This window comes from Macaca mulatta, chromosome 1, assembly GCF_049350105.2.
Source record: "Macaca mulatta isolate MMU2019108-1 chromosome 1, T2T-MMU8v2.0, whole genome shotgun sequence".
Lineage (NCBI taxonomy): Eukaryota > Metazoa > Chordata > Mammalia > Primates > Cercopithecidae > Macaca > Macaca mulatta.
The window spans coordinates 62037030-62058991 of record NC_133406.1 but is presented as its reverse complement, the minus strand read 5'-3'; the positions used below and the strand labels follow the sequence as shown (position 1 = coordinate 62058991).

The window sequence follows — 21962 nt, the reverse complement described above, 5'->3', positions numbered from 1 at the left end:
GTGTGCCAGGGTTCCGAGCCAAGCTGGCAGAGCTCTGGGGCACGTGAGAGCACTGAGGCCTGCATTGATACCTCTAGGGGTTGGGTTTGGGGGTCATTGAAGCCCCTGTGGAATTAGAAGACCTGGATCTGTCCCTGAGGTATTCCCTCCTCCCCAATACCAGCATACATGCTGTCCCCGTGCAAAGCTTGGGAGCATCCATACCAGCATTTCTACCGCCCCTGCGCCATTGTGGGGGTAAGAGATGAAGTGGATAAAAGTCTCTGAGGCAGGGAGATAAGAGCCTAGAAGAAAGACAAGCTTGACTCAAGGAAAGGCACAGGAGAAGAAGTTAAGGAGGGTTCTGCTATTTCTTGCCCCAGCTTGGTTGGGGTACCCATCTGACATCTGAGAGTGAGGTTGGCCAGCAGCTACAGAGGCAGCAGGTGTCTGTCTATTCCCCTCCAGTCTCCTTGGTTAGATCATCCCCGGGCCAGGGGGAGGGGTGGCCAGTTAGGATCAGTCTTGTCCTTCCAGGATCCTTCTCTGCATTCGCTGTTGGCCCAGTCACTCAATTATCATCTGCAGAAATATTGGATGAAATTCCAGAGACTTCAGTCTCAAAGAAGAAACCGTTTCTAGAACAGGGAATTTATTTATCTCCCCAGGCTCACAGGGGAAGTGGAACATTCCATTTGAAGGGTGAAACAGGAACAGGTGAGCTATAGTGCGGACAACAGGACTCCGAGACACAGGTGAGAGGAGTGGCTGAACCACTCACACTGCCCACCTCTGCCTCTGGCATCTTCTCATCAATCTGAGGGCACCTTGCTTCCTGTGCCCTGATCTCAAAATACTAGGATAGCAGGATATGGCTCTGGGACCCCTAAAGAAGACAGGTAAGAGGACATCCCTCAGACCCTGTCCCTCCCCATCTGGGGACCCTCACTTTCCCACCCACCAGTGCTGCTGTGTCCCACAATTCTGAGGGCACCACTCACATTGTGCTATATGGGAATAGTACCCCCTGGGGTTGTGCAGAGGCCAGGAAGTCTGTGCCAGCAGATAAGTAGGAGGACAGAATCAGACACTTTTCTGTGTTCTAGGCAAACAATAGAGACCTTTCCAGGAAGCTCGGGGGAGGGAGCTGCCTGTAAGAGGATCCCCGGGTGGATGCTCTGTGGGGTGGCTTGAACGGGTTTCTGCATTTACTGCTGCTTGCTTAATTAGACACCTACATGGTGCTCTCTGCTAATGACCATGTCTCCCAGGGAGATGACAGATAGAAAGGTGGGTAGCTGCAGAATGTCAGGTGAAAATCTCAAGGACAGCCACCTAAGGATGGGGGCACGGAGGTGGAGCATCATATGATTTCCTTGGGATAAAATGGGATATAGACTGTCAAAAAGAGTATTTTCTCATCAGGGACTGAGAAGAGAAGCAGTAGCCTCAAGGTCGGATTCTTTCTTCAATAGTAACATCTTATGTGAGCTCTGAACTCCTGGCTGTGGTTTGTGCTCTTGAGAAATGGAGAAGTCATCCCTATTTTTAGGGAGCCACCGAGGCCAGATGAACCCAGGAATGTGCATGTTTCTGGAGGCAGGCATCCTGGAGTGCAGGACAACCGGGTGTTTTTCCAGAACCCTGTAAGTTAGGTTGAAAAGATGAGCCATGTGGGGAGGCCTGACTATTCTGTGGAGTGCGTCACTAAGATGGTGAACTCCAACTGGACAGATTAGTCAGGAACCATCCTGGGATTTGGAGCTGAGCTTTGGAAATGGGCTAAGGGCTGGGCACAGTGGCTCCCACTTGTAATTCCAGTGCTTTGAGAAGCTGAGGTGGGAGGAACACTTGAGGCCAGGAGTTCAAGACTGGCCTGGGCAACATAAGGAAGGAAAGAAGGAAGGGAGGGAGGGAGGGAGGGAAAAGAAAAAAAGGAAAGAAGGGGGAGAGAGAGAGAGAGAGAGAGAGAGAGAGAGAGACAGAAAGAAAGAAAGAAAGAAAGAAAGAAAGAAAGAAAGAAAGAAAGAAAGAAAGAAAGAAAGAGGGCTAAGGGTCTTGATGCAAACGCTTCAGAGCTTCTCAGAAAGTGCACTAGAGGCAAACTGATTTCTACTGATGACTCGGGAAGTGGCTGCATTTTGGCGTTTGTGATTCTTCTGTGCCCGTCCCTAGTACACTCTAGCCCATCTTTGTAGAACTGGGATTGTTGGGATATGGGTAAAGAGGTCCTGTGGTCCTCTCCTGGGTGAGCCAGCCAAATATTTACCAAAAGCAGAGCTGCCGAGAAAAGGTGCCAGGACCCAGGTAAACGTTGTGTTTGTGCTGCCCAAACAATGCCACGCTTCATGGGGTCCTGAGCACCCCAGCCCCGTAGTAAGGCCTGGAGCCAGACCCAAGCAAGGGCAGGTTGTGGGAAAGCACAGGACTGTGTGCCACTTGTGGGCCAGAAAGGTGCCACTCAGCCGTTGAGTGTTTCTGGGATGCTTTGAATGGTTTTGCTCTTGGTTCTTCCATCCCAGGAAGGCCTGACCACCTCCAGAGGGTGGAATCTGGACAGGGACAGTAGGATTGCTGTGTCCTGTTCATCTCTCCCATGCTTCTGATGGAAATGATGGAAATAAGCATGTCTGCACATTTCAGGGACAGAGTGAGGTTGGCAGAGATGGTCGACTGTCATGGAAGTCTTGGACTGTAGGGAAAAGACTGAGTTTTGAAGCTGAGCAGACCTAACTGAATTTTGGCTGTGTCACTGACTAGCTGTTTGATGCTGGGCAAGTTAGCTAACTCTTCTAACCGTGAGTTTTCCTGTGCTGTAAAATGGGAATACCACCTTCCACCTCCAGAGTTTCTGTGGGAATTCAATGAGACGATATGTATAAAGCATCTATCTGGCACTGGCTCAAGCATTAGGCATTAGCATTTTGTCATGTAGCACCAACTTAATGCCTACAGTAGGAAGGGTAAGAAATGGGCTGAGACCAGAGGAAACACTTTTGCATGAGGGATTCAGTTTAGATCTTAGGATGCATTTTCTGAGTTTAAGGATTTTAGGTCCTGCATGGCCATGGATAATTGTGAAGTTTCCTCCTCTAAAGAAATAAAATGATTCCCTTTAGAGCATAACCTTATGGCTTTCATGTTGGAAAGTAGGAAAAGGAATTATATTCAATTTCATTCAATAAACATTTTTGAGCAAAGGTACTTTCAGTTCCAAAAAGTTGATGATTTTGTGTGTTTAAAAACCCTTTGAACATCTTGGAAGGAAGAAATATTTGAAAACTGTATTGTATTTGGCAGTTATCATTAGTTTTTTTGTTACACACTCAAGAAGCCCTAATCTGCTTAGTTCTGGAACTAGAAACAATGAGTAGAAGCAGAAGAACTCTTTTTTTTTTTTTTTTTTGAGACAGAGTTTCGCTCTTCTTGCCCAGGCTGGAGTGCAATGGCATGATCTTGGCTCACCACAACCTCTGCCTCCCACGTTCAAGCGATTCTCCTGCCTCAGCCTCCCAAGTAGCTGGGATTACAGGCATGTGCCACCGCCTCTGGCTAATTTTGTATTTTTAGTAGAGACGGGGTTTCTCCATGTTGGTCAGGCTGGTCTCAAACTCCCAACCTCAGGTGATCTGCCTGCCTCAGCCTCCCAAAGTACTAGTATTACAGGTGTGAGCCACCGCGCCTGGCCGAAACAGAAGAACTTTCTAGTAGCACTCTTCAACAATGGAGTAGGCTACCTTCCAAAGTAGTGAGTGTGCTGTCTCTGCAGGAGTTCAAGCGGCCTGTGGATAATCATCTTTCATAGTGGTTGCAGAGGCCTTTTCCTGCACCAGGTGGGAGGGCAGATTGCTTAATGCTCAGATCCCTCCAAAATGTGGGAGGCTCTCATTCTGGGATCACCAAAATCTCCCAGCTGAGGATAAGGGGTTTCCCTAACTCTATGCTAATGCACTAGAGATTGGAATTAGGGCAAGTTCCTCCCCGCACCCGCACCATCACCGGAGGCATTCTTCCTGACTTCCTTCTCCAAAGCAGAGCCTCTTTTCTCTCCCTAAATGTCCTTTACTACGATTTTTTTTCCCCCAAAGCCTTTGAGCTTTTGTGTACTCTTTCCCTGCTGCATGTCTCAGAACCAGCTTTTATTGTAGGTGAATCTTTGTTCTCTGTTCCTAATCATTTCTAGCAGGATGAGAGATTGGCAATCAAGCAACTATTTATTACATTCCTACTATGTACAAGGCACTGGTATAGGAGCCGAGAGGGAAGGCAAGGAATTGCAATAAATAGTCCAATCCTTAAAGAACTTCAGTCTCTCTTTTGGAAAGATTTTTTTGGAGTAAAAAGTCAGTTGAAGATCAAGGTTGTATGTAAATGACAGTTGAGTGGTAAAGACAGTAGTAGGAATGGGGGAAGGGGAGGGAGTAAGAGATGGCCAGTAGTAGGCTGAGGCACTTTGGTGAACTGGGCTAGTGGATTTCAGATCTGACTGCTGTTGGGATGAGAGACTGAAATAGGAGAGTCAAAGTTGACCTGGCAGTTATAAGCCCGCTTAACCAGGAGAGTTAACGTTGACATTGATAGAAGTAAGAGTGAACTTAGATGGGGAGCCCATTCATAATTGATTTTTTTTAACCATGCATGCACAGTAGTCAAACAATACAGAAAAGTATTCAGTGAAAGTCTCTCTCTTGATCCATCTCCAATCTACGCCCAGTTCCCTCCTTGGAGATGATCACTGTTACCAGTGTCTGCTACATCCTTCCTGAGAGGCTGTAAGCCAGGGGTCAGCCAACTGTGACCCATGGGCCAAATCCAGCCCACTAGCTAATTTGGCATGACCCTTAAGCTAAGAATCGTGTTTATATTTGGTGCTGGAAAAAAAATCAAAAGGATAATGATGTTTTGTGACACATGAAATTCAAATTTTACTGTCCACAAGTAGAGTTTTATTGAAACACAGCCACACTCATTCATCTGTGCCTTTTCGTTTCTGCTCATTTGTTTACTTGTGGTGGCTGCTTTTGCACTATGATGGTAGCATTGAGTACAACATGGACTGTATGGCGTACAAAGCTAGAAATATATATCTAACCCTTTACATAAGAAGTTTGCTGACTCCTGCTTTAGGCAAATATAATAATATTGGTAGTTGTTAACATAAATTATTTCTTAGTCCAAGAAGTATCATACTAAATTGATACTATCTTCATTTAGTGTATCTTGGACAGTTCCTTCTCAATACAGTTGTGCATTACTTAATGTTGGGGCTACATTCTGAGAAGTTCATTTTTAGGCGAGTTTGTTGTCATGCGAACATTATTTAAAGTGTACATACACAAACCTAGGTGGTATAGCCTACTACACATGTAGGCTTTATGGTGTAGCCTATTGCTTAAACCTGTACAGCATGCTACTGTACTGAATACTGTAGGCAACTGTAACACAGTGGTATGTGTGCACCTAAATATAGAAAATGTACAGGAAAAATGCTATAATCCTATGGGAACACTTTTGTATATGTGGTCCATCATTGACCAAAACGACCTTATGTGTCGTGTGATTGCGCAATGGTATCGTTAGTCAGTGGGTGGTCAATCTTAATTTGATCGTAGCATGCCAAGTTTAAGGTTCAGGCTGGTTACCCTCAGGAAAATGCTCAGTAGGTGGTTGGGCTCATGGGACTGAAGTTCAGAGCCTGGAGGTTGAGATGTGAGGGAGAACTGCAGGGAGCCTTCAGTGTGAATCGGTCTATGACATCAGCCTGCAGGTCAAAGATTTCCCATAACAGAAATGATGCATTACGTGCTGAGCACTGCGCAAAGTAAACTATGGATGTTAACAGAGTGACAGAAAGATAGTGAATGAGAGACATGAAACCAGTCCCTGGAGGAACAGTAAATACTACAGGCAATTTAGAATTACCTTCTTGAGTCAGCTGGTGACTGGAGGTAATGTGGAGTGGTGAGCAGAGGGGAAAGAGCAATGGGCATTTACTGAGTGCCTACCACGTGCCTAAGTATACATGTTACCTTATTTACTGTGACTCAGTTTGGATCCTTAGCCTCATTTTACGGATGAGGAAATCGAAGCTCAGAGAGATTAAGTGATTTTTTTTTTCTTGCAGTCAGTGATCCAAGTGAGTATCTAGTTGTATTAAAACACGGTTCCAACTGACATTGGCTGATTGATGATTGATTGACAGGGTCTCGCTCTGTCACCCAGGCTGGAGTGCAATGGTATGATCATAGGATCATAGCTCACTGCAGCCTCAAACCCCTAACCTCAAGCAATCCTCCCAAAGTGTTGAGATTACAGGCATGAGCCACCACCCGGCCCATCTGACTTTTAAGCCTCTTATTTCCCTTCTACCTTCCAAGATGCTGAATCGGGCTGGGAGTCACTCCCTGGCTTTGCCAAGCCGTGTCATCATTCTGGCCTCAGCTCTCTCATCTGCAGAATGAGGCGTTTGTTACCACAATTGCTATAGTCCCTTCTTAGTCTCACCTGGCCAAATTCTATTATGGGTGGAAACACAAAGGAAAGGGGAGCTCCATAAAAAGGATATGTAGAAAATTGGGAGAGGTGAGGAAGATGAATTTAGCAATTTATATATGTCAGACCCAGTTATCTAGAATCGGATCCTTAGGAGAATATTCCCTAATATGGAGGGAAAGTCTCAAAGTCTCTGCTCTTAAGCTGCAGACTCGCCTGTTGCCCTTATTGTCTTGATCCTGAGTGCCACTCAAGCACCTGGACTTGAACTGCTGGAAGGGCTGGGGCTGGGAGAGACAGTGGAGAGCACCTGGCAGGGCTCTCTCCCAGTGCCTGCACCTCTGGGCTCAGCTCGGCTGGGCTAGCTTGGCTTAGGGTTTCAGGAGGAGCTGCAGCTAGAGGGCTGTCTGATGTTTCCAAGGAGCAGGCTGGGTGGGGAGTGAGGGGAATGCGAGGGCTGCGGGTAAGCCATCAGACCCGAGGAACTGGGGGTGTGAGTGTGTTTATATAGGACTCGGCCAACCTGCAGTTTCAGATTTCAGAGCCAGCTTTATTGGGAGACGTTCCTTAGGTTTTCAGTTAGTGCTGGAGCAAGGAGAGAGCTGACACCAGAGTCTTCCTGGAAGGCTGGGGGAATTCTGGAATCCGCGGCTCTCTCCCTGTCTCCTTCCTTCTCATGGGCGCTGCATCCGCCACCCTTGGCAGTTTTCTCCGATCAGAAGTATTGCTTCACTCCTTCTCAGTCGGCAGTCTGCGTCTCCCAACTGGGTCCTAACGTCCAGCATGGAAGGTAAAAATCTAGGGTCCTGGGGATCTCCGCTAGGAAGAACCGGGGCCAGCCAAACTTTCAGTGGAGAGGACCCGGGAGAAAAACTCACATGTTGGGCAAAGAGGCGTATTTCACAGTAAGGCAGATATGAATGAGTGTGAGTGTGTGAGAGTGAATGTGTGTGTGTGTGTGGTGCAGGTACTTCTGTTAATAGTTGGGAAGCAAATCTTTTACCTCTTCTTCCTCTTCCTCCTTCCATTTACCCCTTCTTTCTCTCCTAGCAAATAAGAATATTGCATAAATGTTCATCTTTCTCAGGGTCTCTCATTAAAAAGTTAAAGAAAGTGTCTAATTTCTAGAAGGTGACTATTTCCTCCCTTGGGGGCAGGGGCTGCAGAGGGAATTTAGAGACATGAGTACAGAGCCATGTGTATCCAGAGTACTGATGCCCCTAAAGTAAGTCCTGGATATTGTAGGTGCTTAGAACACTTGTTTTTTTAAAATTTTAGATGGTGGGGGGTGGGGTACACATACAGGTTCATTACATGGATATTGCATAATGCTGAGATTTGGGCTTCTGTTGAACCCGTCACCCAAATAGTGAACATAGTACCCAATAGGTTGGTTTTCAACCCCTGCCCCCATCCCTTTCTCCCCCATTTTGGAGTCCCCAGTGTCTATTTACTGTTGTTATCTTTATATCCTGGAACATTTCTGATAAAGCTACCTGAAAGTCCTGTAGCTGTCTGTTGGGAAGGTGAAATCCGTATGGATTCCAGCATGGTCTCCATGTGAAATTAGCTTGAACCAACCCAAGGGATCAAAGCTATGAGGGGCAAGTGACAGGAGCACTTTCTTCCCAGTGCCTCAGAATTGGGCAGGATGGAAGCCAAAGCCTTGGAAGAGGGGGAGGAGGAACTGGCATTTTGCCTGAAAGCAGAAATTTGGGCAGGGCAGGTGATTGGTGGGTGGGGGGTAAGTTTGGCTGAATGTGGCCCTGTCTTCCCAGGGTTTGTGTGGTGTTTCTTAGTGGCAAGGAGCAGAGATCAGAGAACTGCCTCATACAGGGGCTGGTGGGTGGGCAGCCTGGCCTGGCTGCCATGGAGCAGTCACTGGTCCTGTGGGCAGCACATGCTGTGAGGCAGGATCTTGCAGGAATGGTGGGTGGCCCAGGCTCAATGGGACACAGCCAGAGGCTGGAGGTGGTTTTTGAAAAGCAGATTTGGGGTGGTGAGATATACTTTGGAGGAGGAATGTGGTGGAGAAAGTTAGAGAAAGAATATGGGGTGGATGGAAAGGAACAAAAAGAGGGATTGGGGAGTCCTAAACTGTGACACATTCCAAAGCTGCAGCCAGGCAAGGGATCTCAACTCTCAATGTACATATAATCCAGAATAGGTGAGAAAACCACCATTTGCCTACTGACTTCTTTTTTTTTTTTTTTTTTTTGAGACAGAGTCTTGCTCTGTCGCCCAGGCTAGAGTGCAGTGGTACGATCTCGGCTCACTGCAACCTCCACTTTCTGGGTTCAAGTGATTCTCCTGCCTCGGCCTCCCAAGTAGCTGGGATTATAGGTGCCTGCCTCCACACCCAGTTAATTTTTGTATTTTTAGTAGAGACAGGGTTTCACCATGTTGGCCAGGATGGTCTCGATCTCCTGACCTCAAGTGATCCGCCCGCCTCTGCCTCCCAAAGTGCTGGGATTACAGGCATGAGCCTCTGCACCCGGCACCTACTGACTTCTGAATATAATGAGAGAGATGTATGAGAGGTGATGTGGGCTGGGCAAAGTGCAACAAAAATACATTTTAAGCCTAAGAAATCATATAGTGCAGTTGAGTTTAGAAGGCAATCACACAACCATTTATTAGGCAATATAATTAATAGGTTGTACAGCCTGGTTATTTTTGAAACTATGAGGATTAAACTTTTTTTATTTATATCACCACCTACTTCCAAATAGAATTCATAGCATCTTTATGTATTTAGTAGATGCTGCTGAGCATAATTTTGGCCAACAGACTCATAATTTCTTCCTTTTGTTCAATTGTGCAGTGCTTTGCAGCTCAAACCAAGTGCACTTTCATATCCACACTCCCATTCTAGCTCAATTTAGCAGGTGTTTACGGATCCCTCTTCTTCCCTAAGCAGTGTGCTAGATTTTGAGTATACAAAGAACTGGATCTGCCTTCAAGGATCTCTCAGTCTACCGCAATCCTGTAGGGACGACGGGAAAAATATTCCTACAATATAGATGAGGAAACTGGAGCCAAAAGATGCTGCTATGGTTAGTCAGCAGGAGGGGTGGATTAGAATCCAACTCCTAATCCAACATGCCACAGTACTGCATGCTCCTCCCTCTACCCCACTGCCCAGCAATGCATGCACTTTCCTTTACCTGTTCGTCCCCCATACTTTCTGCATCAGAGTAATGAGAAAGAAGCAGTGATAGGGAAGGCAGAGTGGAAAACTGCTCCCTGGTATGGAACCAGTCCTCTCTGGGCCCCTCATCGTGCAATTGAAATGGCATCACTGGGTCTATGTCTTTGTTGTGTTACCAATTTGATGATTTCTACCGTGAACCAGAGGCATACTTTTTCTCTCAGATAATTCTTGACTTGGAGTAGATTGCCTTCCTCTCTATTCTCCCTGAATTATTTGAACAGGCAAGGATATGGTAAAATTCAGCGGCTCACAGAAATTTAAGAGGTTTCAGTAGGGTGGTAGATGCTCATTGGACACCTGCTTTATAAAATAACAACCAACGTTTGTTCAATGCCTTGTAATTGGCAGAGTGCCTTTAATATAAGTAAAGAATAGTATGCGTATTAATTTCCCCCTCCCTTCCATACCTGCCCTACTCAGGTTTTCTAGAAAGGTCTGAATACCAAAAGCATAGGATCTTTGTCTTAATTTTTAGGCTCAAGCTAAAAGGGACATGGAGCCGTCTTCTGGCTGAGTGATTCCAAAGTTTTGGTCTGTGACAGAGTTTTCACCAGTCTGAGGTAAAATAAGAACAATAGGGAAAATGTACCACTTTTTTTCAGAAAGCAAAATATATTAGAAGACATCTTTTGGGGGCAGGAGATGTGCTGAAATATTTACTAACATCCTTTTTCAGAGCTGATGGTGAGAGTAGATGGTAGTCAGGCTTTTAAAATGTCCTTATTTAGCAAAATTAAAAGTTGGCAACCTTATATTGGTTCCTCAAATTTCATTTTTTGAAATTTTTATTGGTCCATGAAATTCAAAAATTTTGCCTCCAGGCAGGACCATTTCCAAACAGAGGAGACTCTCCCTGATAAGGCCAATTTTGGGGCAGATTCCTGAAAACTTGAATTCTGATCTTGTCACTACCATCTTTCTCTGTGGATCTTTAGAATGTGATAAACCGATAAACACATTGAGTCTTTCTCCATTCTTACTTTGTGAGAGGTTTCTACCTCCGGGGTCAGGCCCCTGGTGAAGGAATGTGCTCTCACTTCCTCTTCCCGTTTGTCCTGAATAGCAGGGATAGCAGACTTTCCATCATCTGCAGGGCTTTGGGATTAGGCCTTGCCCATTCTTATTCCCAGAGTCATCTTTTGGAAATGAGGGAGGTCATCTTCTATCCTTGGAAAAGACCAAGAAGATCTGTGGATTGGATTTTGGGAACAGCGTGAGAAAACATGTTTTTAACTGGGTGGGTGAAGTCAAGAACATTTAAAAATCTTGATATCAGTTTTTGAAATGGTGGGTCTTCTTGAACTCTCAAGAATATAGGCTAAGCCTGGCATGGTGGCTCACACCTGTAATCCCAGCACTTTGGGAGGCTGAGGCAGGTGGATTGCTTGAGCTCAGGAGTTCAAGACCAGCCTGGGCAACATGGCAAAATCCCATCTCTACAAAAAATACAAAAATTAGCCAGGCATGGTAGCACACGCCTATAGTCCCAGCTACTCAGGAGGCTAAGGCAGGAGGATCGCTTGAGCCCAGGAGGCAGAGGTTGCAGTGAGCCATGATTGCACCACTGTACTCCAGCCTGGGCAATAGAGTGTGACTGTCTCACCACCAGCCCTGCATCCCCAAAATAATCCAGACTGGAGCTTTTGTAAATGTGGAGACTCCTGGGGGTATTAGAGTGTCTGAGTCTCCTACCTTTTGAGGATTCAGACCTGGAATTACAACAAATATGTGGGAAACCCCAGACAGGTCCCCAGCTGCCAGAATCTGAGACACATGGTTGGTGTGCACATGTGTGCAGACTTGTATGAGCAAAAGCTTTTAGGAAAAACTCAGTTTGAAACCACCCTAGGAATTGGACTAGGTGCTCTTTTTGAGGTTCATTCTAGGACCCTTTTCCTAAAAGCAGATACCCAGGAGCTTTTTCATCTAAGAAAACTTTCTGATTTTCTTCATCCCATTTTCATGGCCTGAAATAAGAGCCCTCCTAGCCTAAGAAAGTGGTTGAGGTTCCTAAATTAGGAAGGTTGTTCAATTGCGGGGAGAGGGTGAGAGGGCGGCAGATTCCCGAGCTTTCTCAGGGCAAAGAGGCATAAGGAAAATGACTAAAGGGAAGATTAGGCTCTGATCTGGAAGACCAGGCCAAGGTGTATGAGATTTTCTTTTCCAGACAGTTTCTAGATAGTGATGGGTCAATCCAGCAGCATAGCCCTTAAGAATGGTGATGCAGGAAAGCCTGGACCTGTGACTGATGATGGATACCATGGGGCTGTTCAAACTAGCAGAGGAGAGAAAGAAAGGAAAGGATCCAAGAAGTGTAAATTAAAGATACCTGCCACTTGAGGAGTGGTACCTTCTGCAGGGTAGACCCCTCTGTGCTTCATCTGATGGCTCCACCTAGGGTTGGGCAGATGAGTGATGGTGACAGGTAGTGGTTGTCTTTTCTTTCCTTTTTTTTTTTTGAGATGGAGTTTCACTCTTGCCCCTCAACTGGAGTGCCATGACATGATATTGGCTCAGCACAACCTCCACCTCCCGGGTTCAAGCGATTCTCCTGCCTCAGCCTCCCGAGTAGCTGGGATTACAGGCGAGCATCACCACACTCAGCTAATTTTGTATTTTTAGTAGAGATGGGATTTCTCCATGTTGGTCAGGTTGGCCTTAAATTCTGGACTTCAGGCAATCTGCCCACCTTGGCCTCCCAAAGTGCTGGCGTGAGCCACCGTGTCCGACTGGCAGTGGTTTTCTTAGCCCACCTCTGGTCCCCTCCAGTGGTGGCTTTCCCCAAGGAAGCTTTCTCCAAGGAGGATCTTGTCTTAACTTTGGATAGGTTTGGGACACAGCATTAGCGAGTACAGCTAAATTCTTAGAGATTAGAATCTCTTCTGAGATGTTCAAGCCAGAAGGAAGAAGTTGTTAATCATTCAGCATGGCTTTTCCTGAATGCAAAGACCAGCCTGGGCAACATGGCAAATGCAAGGTCAACAAGGATATTCCTGGACCTTTGAAGATGTCCCCCTCCTTATCATGGTGAGATTATGGAAAGCAATACCCGAACTTCAGGGCCAGCTTTGTCTCTAACTTGCTTCATGGTCTTGGGCAACTCAATCCTTCTCTGTGGGCTTCGGAGTCTTCATTTGTAACATGAGGGAATTGAACTTGATTGCCACCATCCTCTTTGTTTAATTCCGTATGCCTCAGGTCTCCATGTGATACACAGTAGGGCCTTTCCAAGAATTTCATGTAAACTTTATCACTCCAAGAAAAGAAGCATCCACGACCTCTTTCTGAACTGCAGGTTTATTGCCCAACAGTTGTACACCTGTTGGAAAAGTGACTGAAGGTGGCAGGATGGACTAGGTATTCTCATGATAGCAGATCCAGGGTCAGAACTGAGAAGTCCACTTGGATGACTGTGCCTTAGAGTGAGCTGAGTCCATAATAATCATCAGTAAGTCCCTAAAATGTATGACTAGAGCCAAGAGATCTGAGAATTGCCCAGCATTTTTCACTGTTACTGACCAGGGCTGGTTTCCCATTTTAAAAGCCTCCTGAGGCCATGAAACAGCATCAGGAGAAACATGCCAAACCTGTTCAGATGTGTGTTGATATGTTTGTTTCTCACCCTAGTGTCCCATCATCATCATCCCCCTCACAATTGGAATTCCTTCCTTCAATTCCTCATAAACTCAGAGAGAAGCCCCCCTTCTCTCACAGAGAACAGCCCCTCTTCTCTCTGTTTCCTCCACAGCTCTGTCATTTATCCCCTGGGAATGCCCCTAGGGAATAGGTGGTATGGATGAAGCCATGGGGTGGTGGTAGGGTGAGAGAGGGCTGGAAGCCCAATGAGGTGGGGACTTGGGAGGCGTGTTTGGATTCTGTGGGCATGTCTATACCTGAAGTCCAACCAAATAACACTTTGCCTCCGCCAGCTCTATTCAGCGTAGAAATGCAGCAGATTGCTGTAGGCTGATGAGCTGTTCTTTGAATCCTCTCCCCTGTCCCATGCCAACATGCATTCCCAGGAGCCAGCTCCAGACTGCAGGAACCCACAGACTCTCCAGACTGGTGATGAGGCAAGTGCTTTGACTGGCTGTCAGCATCTTTAGCTTAACTCTGGTGACTCTGCTGAAACTCCTGTCTTTGGGAGCTAGAGAGGTGACTTGTATAGCTCTATACTTCATTATCTGAAATATTTGGGGCCTATGGGTTAGAATGGTAAAGTGGTACACATTGTTTATTACATAAAACCTTCAGTAGGGTCTGGAGCAGCTCTGTAATCAAACACATTAATATCCTGCAGCCAGACTGAGAGTGTCACATGAGTGGGGTAAATAAAGGCTGTAAAGAGTCTCATGCCAGTTCAGGTCGCGGTTTGCTGCTGTATGTGCTTAAGTCAGGTTGAGTTTTGCTGCCAGTTAGGACAAAACTTTCAGTTCAGATGTTTGTAGATTTTGGAATGCTATGAAAGCATTGTGGCTCTGGATTGCCTCATATATTCTTATAAGGTGGGAATTGGTCTTCCCATTTTACGTATGAGAAAGCTAGAGTTTAGAGAGGATCAATAACTTGTCCATTGACATTCAGCTGATGAGTGAGCTGAGCTGTCATTCCAATCCAGATCTGTCTGCCTGCAGAGCTAGGCTTTTCCTCCAAGGTAATACATCTTTAGAATGAATGAAGACGACTCAAGGGTGGGCACGGGGAGCTCTGACTTTGACATCTTCTCTGATTAGGGGAGTACTTTCTGGATATCTGATAAGGATCATTTATTGGCTTGTTCTTATTTATACTTTGACTTCTGTGATCCCAGTAGGCTAATGGCTCAGAAGAGAGGAAGCTAAAGTTCAGTCAATTTTGTGGCTTACAAGAAGAATCCAGCTGACTTTGTGGGGGCTGTGAGAGCCAAGAACAAATGGGGTCAAGTTGGATTTAGTGAGAGATGCATCATCTGCAGTGGAAACAACCCCCATACAGAGCCAGTGAAATGCACAGTGCTTCCTGCTTCCCCACCCATTGCCTGACTGGAAAAGTGTTCCCTTGAGTGGGGACCTGTCTTGAGAGAAGGATTGTCCTCAATGATCACGAGCCCTGGGTAAGCTTGAGAGTGATGAGCAGCTTGAAACAGGGAGAATTCAATTAGGGAGTCTCTCTGGTCTTCATTAGTAATGTGAAAAAACAGTCAAAGGAAGCACTAATTCAATCTGCTGAAGATGCAGCCTACTTTTAACACATCATTGGAAAGATGGACCCTGGTCTGTGGTCTGGGCAATGGCATAGATAACCTCCCTCTTCTACTAAGTACTGTCAGATGGCGGCTGCCATATCTGGGTCATCTCTAGGTCAGGCAAGATCTGGACTCTTAATATCCAGGCACATGTGTCCATGGTGATCCTCTATGGTGAGGAGCCTGCAGTCAGTGAACTCCAAGCAGTAGAAGGGCCAGCCACTCTGGCAGGGGAGTGGCTTGTGCTTTACTAGGAAGACACCCATTAGGAAGCGTGGTAGGTTAGTTTTCACAGGAACAAGGAACATCTGCTCCAGCCAACTAGAGAACAGATGGGGGAAAATATTCTTAAAGGGGCCATTAGCTCTTGGAATTGGTGCCAGGCAAGTAGGCCTTTCTAAAGAAGACATGAGGGGGCAGGTTAAACCTCTTGGCCTGAGAGAACTGTGAGGCCCTAAGACAGTAGAAGACCCACATTTGCTTTGGAAAGTGCAGGAGAAAGAATGCAAGATGTTTTCTCCCCTCAATAATGGCTGTCCTCTGGGAATATGTCTCAAAGCTGTGTCAGCTTGCTGGCTGCCAGCTCAGAGCTCCCTGAGTCCTTCGGTCAGCAGTCCTCCCCTGCCAACTTCCCTATAGACCTTAGCTCACCTATATGACATACCCCACTTCTGTAGCCAACTCCCTCTTAAACATCCCAGGAGCTCTTCTGCACTGGGCAGTAGGAAGCTCACCTGCTTTCACTGACCCTCCTTTTTCTTCCTGTCCTCTCAGATGGCCTGGTCTCTAGGATAGTCCCCGTCTCCCAGCACCCTTTTCTGCTGTCTTCAGACAAAATTCTCAGTGCTTTCCCTTCTTCCTCCTGTTTGCTTTCCTTTTCTTCCTCAGACCAACCATGTGTGCAAAGTCTAGATGGCGATTTTGGGTCCTCCAGAAGTCATCTTGTCCCTTCCTCTAGGATTAATTTGTGACTTCTGGGTACAAGTTACTGTCTACTCAAAGCAGCTTAAGCCCCAGAGGGAATTTAATTATAAGGGTGCTGGGGTGTCTGTTAGAGCTCGAGGTCAAAGAAATGGCTGGATCAGAGGAATGGACTAAAAGCAAGAAGCTGAATGCCACAGGTATGGTCTTTGCGCCTCTCTGTGTGCTGGCTTGTTCGTTTCTCTCATGACAGAGAGGGCTTTCAGCTTCCTGGTTAGTCTATAGGAAAGAAAAGATGGAGAAGCAGCTCCTTCCTGTGCACACCACCAATAGCGTTGCCTGGAGAAGGGCTGATCTCTTTTTTCTCTCCATCTCAGGTCCCATCCCTGGGGAGGGATTTTGGCTGAGTTGAGATCAGGTGGCTACCTCATGTAACCACAAGAGTGGGGCGGGTTTAGGCATATGGTTATTTCTGCTGTAACCGTGGATCTAGGGATGGGGCCAGTTTCTAGAAAGGGGTTAGTACTTTCTATTGCACATTAGCCCTTCTTGGACCTCTAAGCCTAGGGGAGTCTGGCCTGGAGAGTTTACACACCCCAACTCCTTTCGCTTGGCTCTTCTCCTGCCTGGCATGAGGACTGGCAAGGCCTACCAAAGAGCAGGGTAGTCTGACTGAAGGAACCTGGGGCATGGCTGTGTGTCATTGCTATTCCCCATGTGCAGAAAAGACCTGGAACCTGGACCTTGAAGGCCATTCAGTCCCCGACCCTCCCCTCAGGTACCACTCTATCCTTTTAGTAAAGTCTTTCATAGATGATTTGATTGTTCCATTTGACACTAGGGAGTCAACATTGAAAAGTCTCGCTGTTGGAAAGCTCATTGTTTCTAAAATCACTCTTTCATGATGTAACTGAATCCATCCATCGTCTCTCATTCCATCTGGGGCTCACAAGGAAGACTCAGGCCCACCATTTTGGGACTGAATTAGTGAATATGAAACTATTTTTGCATGAGGAGACAGGGGCTTGGCCCAGGCTCTATGGGATTTGGAAGCATTTTTGACTGGCTGCTGCCCTTCATCGAAATGAACCCCTGAGGAGAAGAGACACGTATCTGACTACTTGTAGAAATGCCCAAGAGCACTCCTCTAGATTCCTGTTTCCCAACTACAAGCTCCATGGGACCAGAGCCAACTGTGAACCATGAGAAAGGTGTGGAGGGTCAGGCAAGTCAAGGGGGAGAGATATGAGGTGTAGGGGGAGGACAGCAAAGGGGTTCTAGACCAAGATTCCCTCTATCACTCGCATTGATGGACCTTGGGGAGGTTGGGCAATCAAAACCTGCAAAGAACCCTAAACCCTTTTGCATCTTTGATAAGAAACAGCTCATAGTTAGCAATGGAGAGGGGGACCGAATTTTAGTTCCTACATTTCTGACAGTTCCACAAGCTGGGGGGTTGAGACGATGATAACCAAGACTGCATAACAGGCATCGTTTTAAGCTTTTTATGAATATTAAGTCACTTAATCCTCACAATAAATCCTATGAAGTAGAAACTATTACTCACCCACCATGTTGCCGATGAGGAAACTGAGGCATAGAGAGATTGAATAACTTGTCCAAAGTCCCATTGCTAGTATGGAGTAGAGTCAGGATTCAAATCCAGGCAGTGTGGCTTCCCAGCCATCCTTCCTTTTCTCTCTGACCGATTGGGGAACCAAACAGTTCTACCCCAGGTGAACAGAAGAAAACACCACCTGATGTCAGCTCCTCCAGGACGGTGACCTTGTCCTTTCCAGCCATGTGCTAAGGCCCAGTGCCTTACGCCCAGCAGAAGTTCTTGTTGGAAAGAGGAAAATTAAAGGGGGACGAGGATTAGTCTTTATCTTGAGACTTTCCAACAAGAGAAATTTACATTTAGACATTCCTTGTATCCATGTATTTTCCTACCAGAAGGTAGTGTTTAGGAGTTAAACGTCACATCACAGACAAATGTTTGAGCAGGAGATTTTTCTTTTTAGGAAGAAGGATATGTTAGTGACTTTCTCCATCTGATTCAGACTTTATCTCTACCCTTGTCACTAAATTCTTTTCCTTTCTCTCTCCATGAAGCTGGTAGTTAAAAAAAAGAAATCTGGAGGAATGGGTACGGTGGCTCTCTGGTTACAGTGGTAATAGCCATGTTCCTAAATCTGACCTCCTTTCTTCGGGTCAAATTGGATAAACTCTCCATGGTGCTGCAGGCTTTTTCTTTCTGCTCCCCTTCACTCTGTGATGCCTCCAACCTCATTTCCGTCCACGCTCTCTGCAGACACAGAGTACTGAGGCTGGAAGGAGAAGGAGCGGGACAGGCAGACCCCACTCTCTGCTCTGAGTAGTGTGTGGGAGGAGGCTGGAGAATGGAGCACTTCTCTCTGATCCTGCCTGACTCTCTTGGAGCCAGAGAAGTGGGGGTGTCTCTGAGTGAAGCAGAGGGAGAGCCTGGAGGGGCTCAGGAGCTGGGCTATTTCTGTAACACAGAGCACATCTGCAGCCAGCCACAGAGAAGGTCAAACTCTGGGCGCACGGCTGGAATGCAAGGGGCCAGGCAGCTGGGGGGAGCTGTGGTTTCATCCTTTCTGGCAGCTTAGAGGGCCGCTGTGATGCCCTTTGAGGAAGGTGGGGCTACTCACAGCGAAGCGGGTGGAGCAGGGAGGGACTCCGCCCTGGTAGATAATGATGATGGTGGAGGGCATTGGAGGAGGGTAGGGGAAGGCATGCAAAATCCAAATGCCCATCACATGTGGTGGAGAGGAATTTAATTCCAAGGTGTGGGGGCTCTAATTCATGCTCTCTGTCATTAAAAAAAAAAAAAAAAAAAAATCAGGCAAAGCACTGTGTGAGAGGAAAGAGAAATAATGCTGACACAGGAACAAGGAGGCCACAGAAACACACGCATGTGAGTGTGCACCAGTGTTCAGAAGTCCACGCGGGGGGGGGTACACTTACACTGTTCCCTTCCAAGGCCATATCTAACACACATATTTTTATCTGTAGTCTTTTTCTTAATGAGGACCATGCCCCGCCCACCACAAATTGTATAAGCTCCAGGCCCCCGGAAACCCAGATCTGTCACTGCATCCATGACACTGACACACACCCCCTTCCTTGGTCCCCTGCCTGAATGTCATGAAGCCCCTTCCTCTGCACATGCGCACCCCGTAGCTTCTGTGCCTTACCCTCATCCTCCCGCATGCATGTGTGTGGTTTGGGGCTTCTTGAGTTTCCGTTTATAGTTAGAAAATTGCCCTGCTCTGGCTCTGGCTTTGTCACAGGAGGCTCGGTCTTGGCTCGGTCTGACTGCTGCTTGACCTTTGGCCAACCTGCCCTTGGCCTGGCCTGCTCTGGCCACCTAGAAGCATAATCTGTTGGTTTGTTTTCCTTCTCAGGCTGTGGGTCCTCCCCAGCCGAATCGAAGCCTCTAAAATGGGGTGAGGGTTTCAGATGGGCAGTTAGCCTTCGGAAGGAGCGCTTCCCTGAAGAACCAAAGGTGCTCAGGATGAGCAGCTCTTTTGTCCTATCATTTGCTCTAGGGGCAATGAGATTGCCTTTCTCAGGTCCAGTGCGCCCCAAGGGAACAAGGACTTGCTACACACCTTATACAGCTGGATAGCAGCATAAGCACTAGAATTGGTTTTTTTTTTTTTTTTTGAGATGGAGTCTTCCTCTGTCACCCAGGCTAGAGTGCAGTGGCATGATCTCAGCTCACTGCAACCTCCGCCTCCCAGATTCAAGCAATCCTTCTGCCTCAGCCTCCCAAGTAGCTGGGACTACAGGCGTGTGCCACCACACCTGGTTACTTTTTGTATTTTTAGTAGAAACGGGGTTTCATCATGTTGGCCAGGCTGTACTTGAACTCCAGACCTCAGGTAATCCGCCCACCTTGGCCTCCCAAAGTGCTGGGATTATAGGCGTAAGCCACCGCATCCAGCGTAGAACTGGATCTTCTTAGTTATTTCTGTCCAGTAATGTTGACCCTTAGAATGGACTTACTTTCAACTATGACACACATACAAAAGCCCGCCTCCCAGTTCAAATTATACTAGGAACAGACCTCCCTCACATTTGAGATTCTCAGGTGTTAATTATTCTGGCTCCTAAGTACAGGGGAGAGGGTACTATCTTGATGGATAACTTCTTTAGGAACAAATTATTAAGCATCCATCTGTATGTGTCAAAGTGTTGAGGGGTTTTACAGTCAAAATTGAGCCATTGTCTCCTAAGGATAAACAGTCCAAGGCAGATGCAGACAGATAATGATTATTGGCATTTATTGAACATTTACCAAGTGCCAGGAACTTTCATAAATTTTTTACGGGTATAATCTTATTTACTCCTATGGTGAACAGATAAAAGGCCCATATATTATCCCCTTTTCACAAATGGGAGAATGAAAGCACAGAGAGGTTAAGTTCCTCACCCAGAGTCCCTTAGGTAGTAACTGGTGGAGCCAGGATTGGAACTGGGGCAGTCTGACTCCAGAGCCAAAAATCTCAAGGCTAATGCGGATTCAACTCAATAAAAATAAATGAAAGGATTAGCTGGTAGGATGATGCATGAGAAGGGAATTTCAAGTTGCACAACTAACATAAAGTGGGAAGAAAGCTGGCTTTGGGCTGTGTCCTGGGCTCTAATCCCAGTTCTCTCACTTCCTAACTGTGTAGCCTTGGGCTAATAACCTGACCTCTCAGGTTCTTCCTCCGCAACAGCAGGACAGCAATACCTATCTCTGGGGGTTAAGCAGAGAATTCGCTAGGCTTGGGTAGGTGTTAATTCCCTTCTTTCTGTGCCAGTTGTCAAGTTTTCCTGGGAGGGTGAGGGGTAATTTGGGAATTCAAGGTTAGTTCTTATTTCAAGAAGAAATGTTCAACCAACCCTCCAATACCCTATCTTCTGGACAAGATTTTCTGCCATCACCACTTCCTCTTATCCTCTCGGGACTGCCTGGAATTGTAGGAGAGACAGGCTGGAGAGAGAGAAGGGTGTTTGGCTTAATGCAGCTGTCAAGCAGCCGTCACCCTCTGGCCACTCTTTCTTCATCTTCTTTCTATCCTTTTAAAAACAAGGACATTCTCTTGCATAACCACAGTATAATTAACAGACTCAGGAACTTAATAACATCCATACAATTCTATTATCTAATATGCAGTCCATATTGAAATTTCACCAGTTGTCCTAATAATGTCATTAGAATCCAATTTAGGATCATGTCTCTTTTCTCTCAGTCTGGAAAGTCCCTCAGCCTTCCTCCATGTTCATGCACTGAAGTTTTCTTAAACAGCACAGGATCCTCTCTGGGACTTCCTGAGCCCTGTCCTGTCCTTCCTCATCCCTGAGCAGGGCTGACTAGAGTAAGGCGATTAAGATACTCCCCTTAGGTGCAAAGCGTAAGAGGGTGCCAAAAAACTCAGTAGTCAAGATAAATAACATTTCAGTGCAATAATTTAAAAATCAAAATCAATGCAAACATTTTATGAAGAACAAAATAGTAACATTCGAAATAAAGACAGGATCCAAAACAGTGCCACTTTAAGCCATATTGGAGGCTGAGGCAGAAGGGAAATTCCAGTAATGCTGGCCCTGTCTTTATTTGAAATGTTAATATTTCATTCATCGTGGATTTTTAAGTTAATTTTTATTTCAAAAATATCGTATTAAAATAAGTCTTGGTTGGCTGGGTGTGGTGGCTCATGCTTGTAATCCCAGCACTTTGGGAGGCCGAGGCGGGTGGATCACCTGAGGCCAGGAGAGGAGTTTGAGACCAGCCTGGCTAACATGGTGAAACCCTGTCTCTACTGAAAATACAAAAATTAGCTGGGTGTGGTGGCACATGCCTGTAGTCTCAGCTACTTGGGAGGCTGAGGCAGGATAATCGCTTGAACCTGAGAGGCAGAGGTTTCAATGAGCCAAGATCACACCACTGCACTGCAACCTGGGCAAGAGAGCGAGACTCCATGTCAAGGAAAAAAAAAAAATTCTGATTACTGAGTTTCTGGATGCCCCTTAAACTTTGTGTTCCCTCCCCCACCCCCACAGAGTGGGCTTTCTCCCTCTGCCAGTCATCCCACCCTCAGAACAAGCTGGGAGAGAGAG

At 46.4% G+C, this 21962-nt stretch overlaps 1 protein-coding gene across 47 annotated transcripts in view; it reads left to right on the top strand.

Annotated features, from left to right (window-relative positions):
- The window catches only part of PLEKHA6 (pleckstrin homology domain containing A6), a 154609-nt gene that overhangs the window by 62156 nt on the left and 70491 nt on the right, over positions 1-21962 (top strand). For 8 of the 47 annotated variants that reach the window (XM_078004268.1, XM_078004213.1, XM_078004260.1 and 5 more), the window contains exon 1: positions 7005-7261. The exons of 38 other annotated variants lie outside the window; for them this stretch is intronic. The gene's annotated coding sequence lies outside the window, so the exon portion shown is untranslated. Of the gene's footprint in view, positions 1-647; positions 735-7004; positions 7262-21962 lie in introns of those variants that run through there. One more of the 47 variants, XM_078004281.1, reaches the window with a different exon arrangement.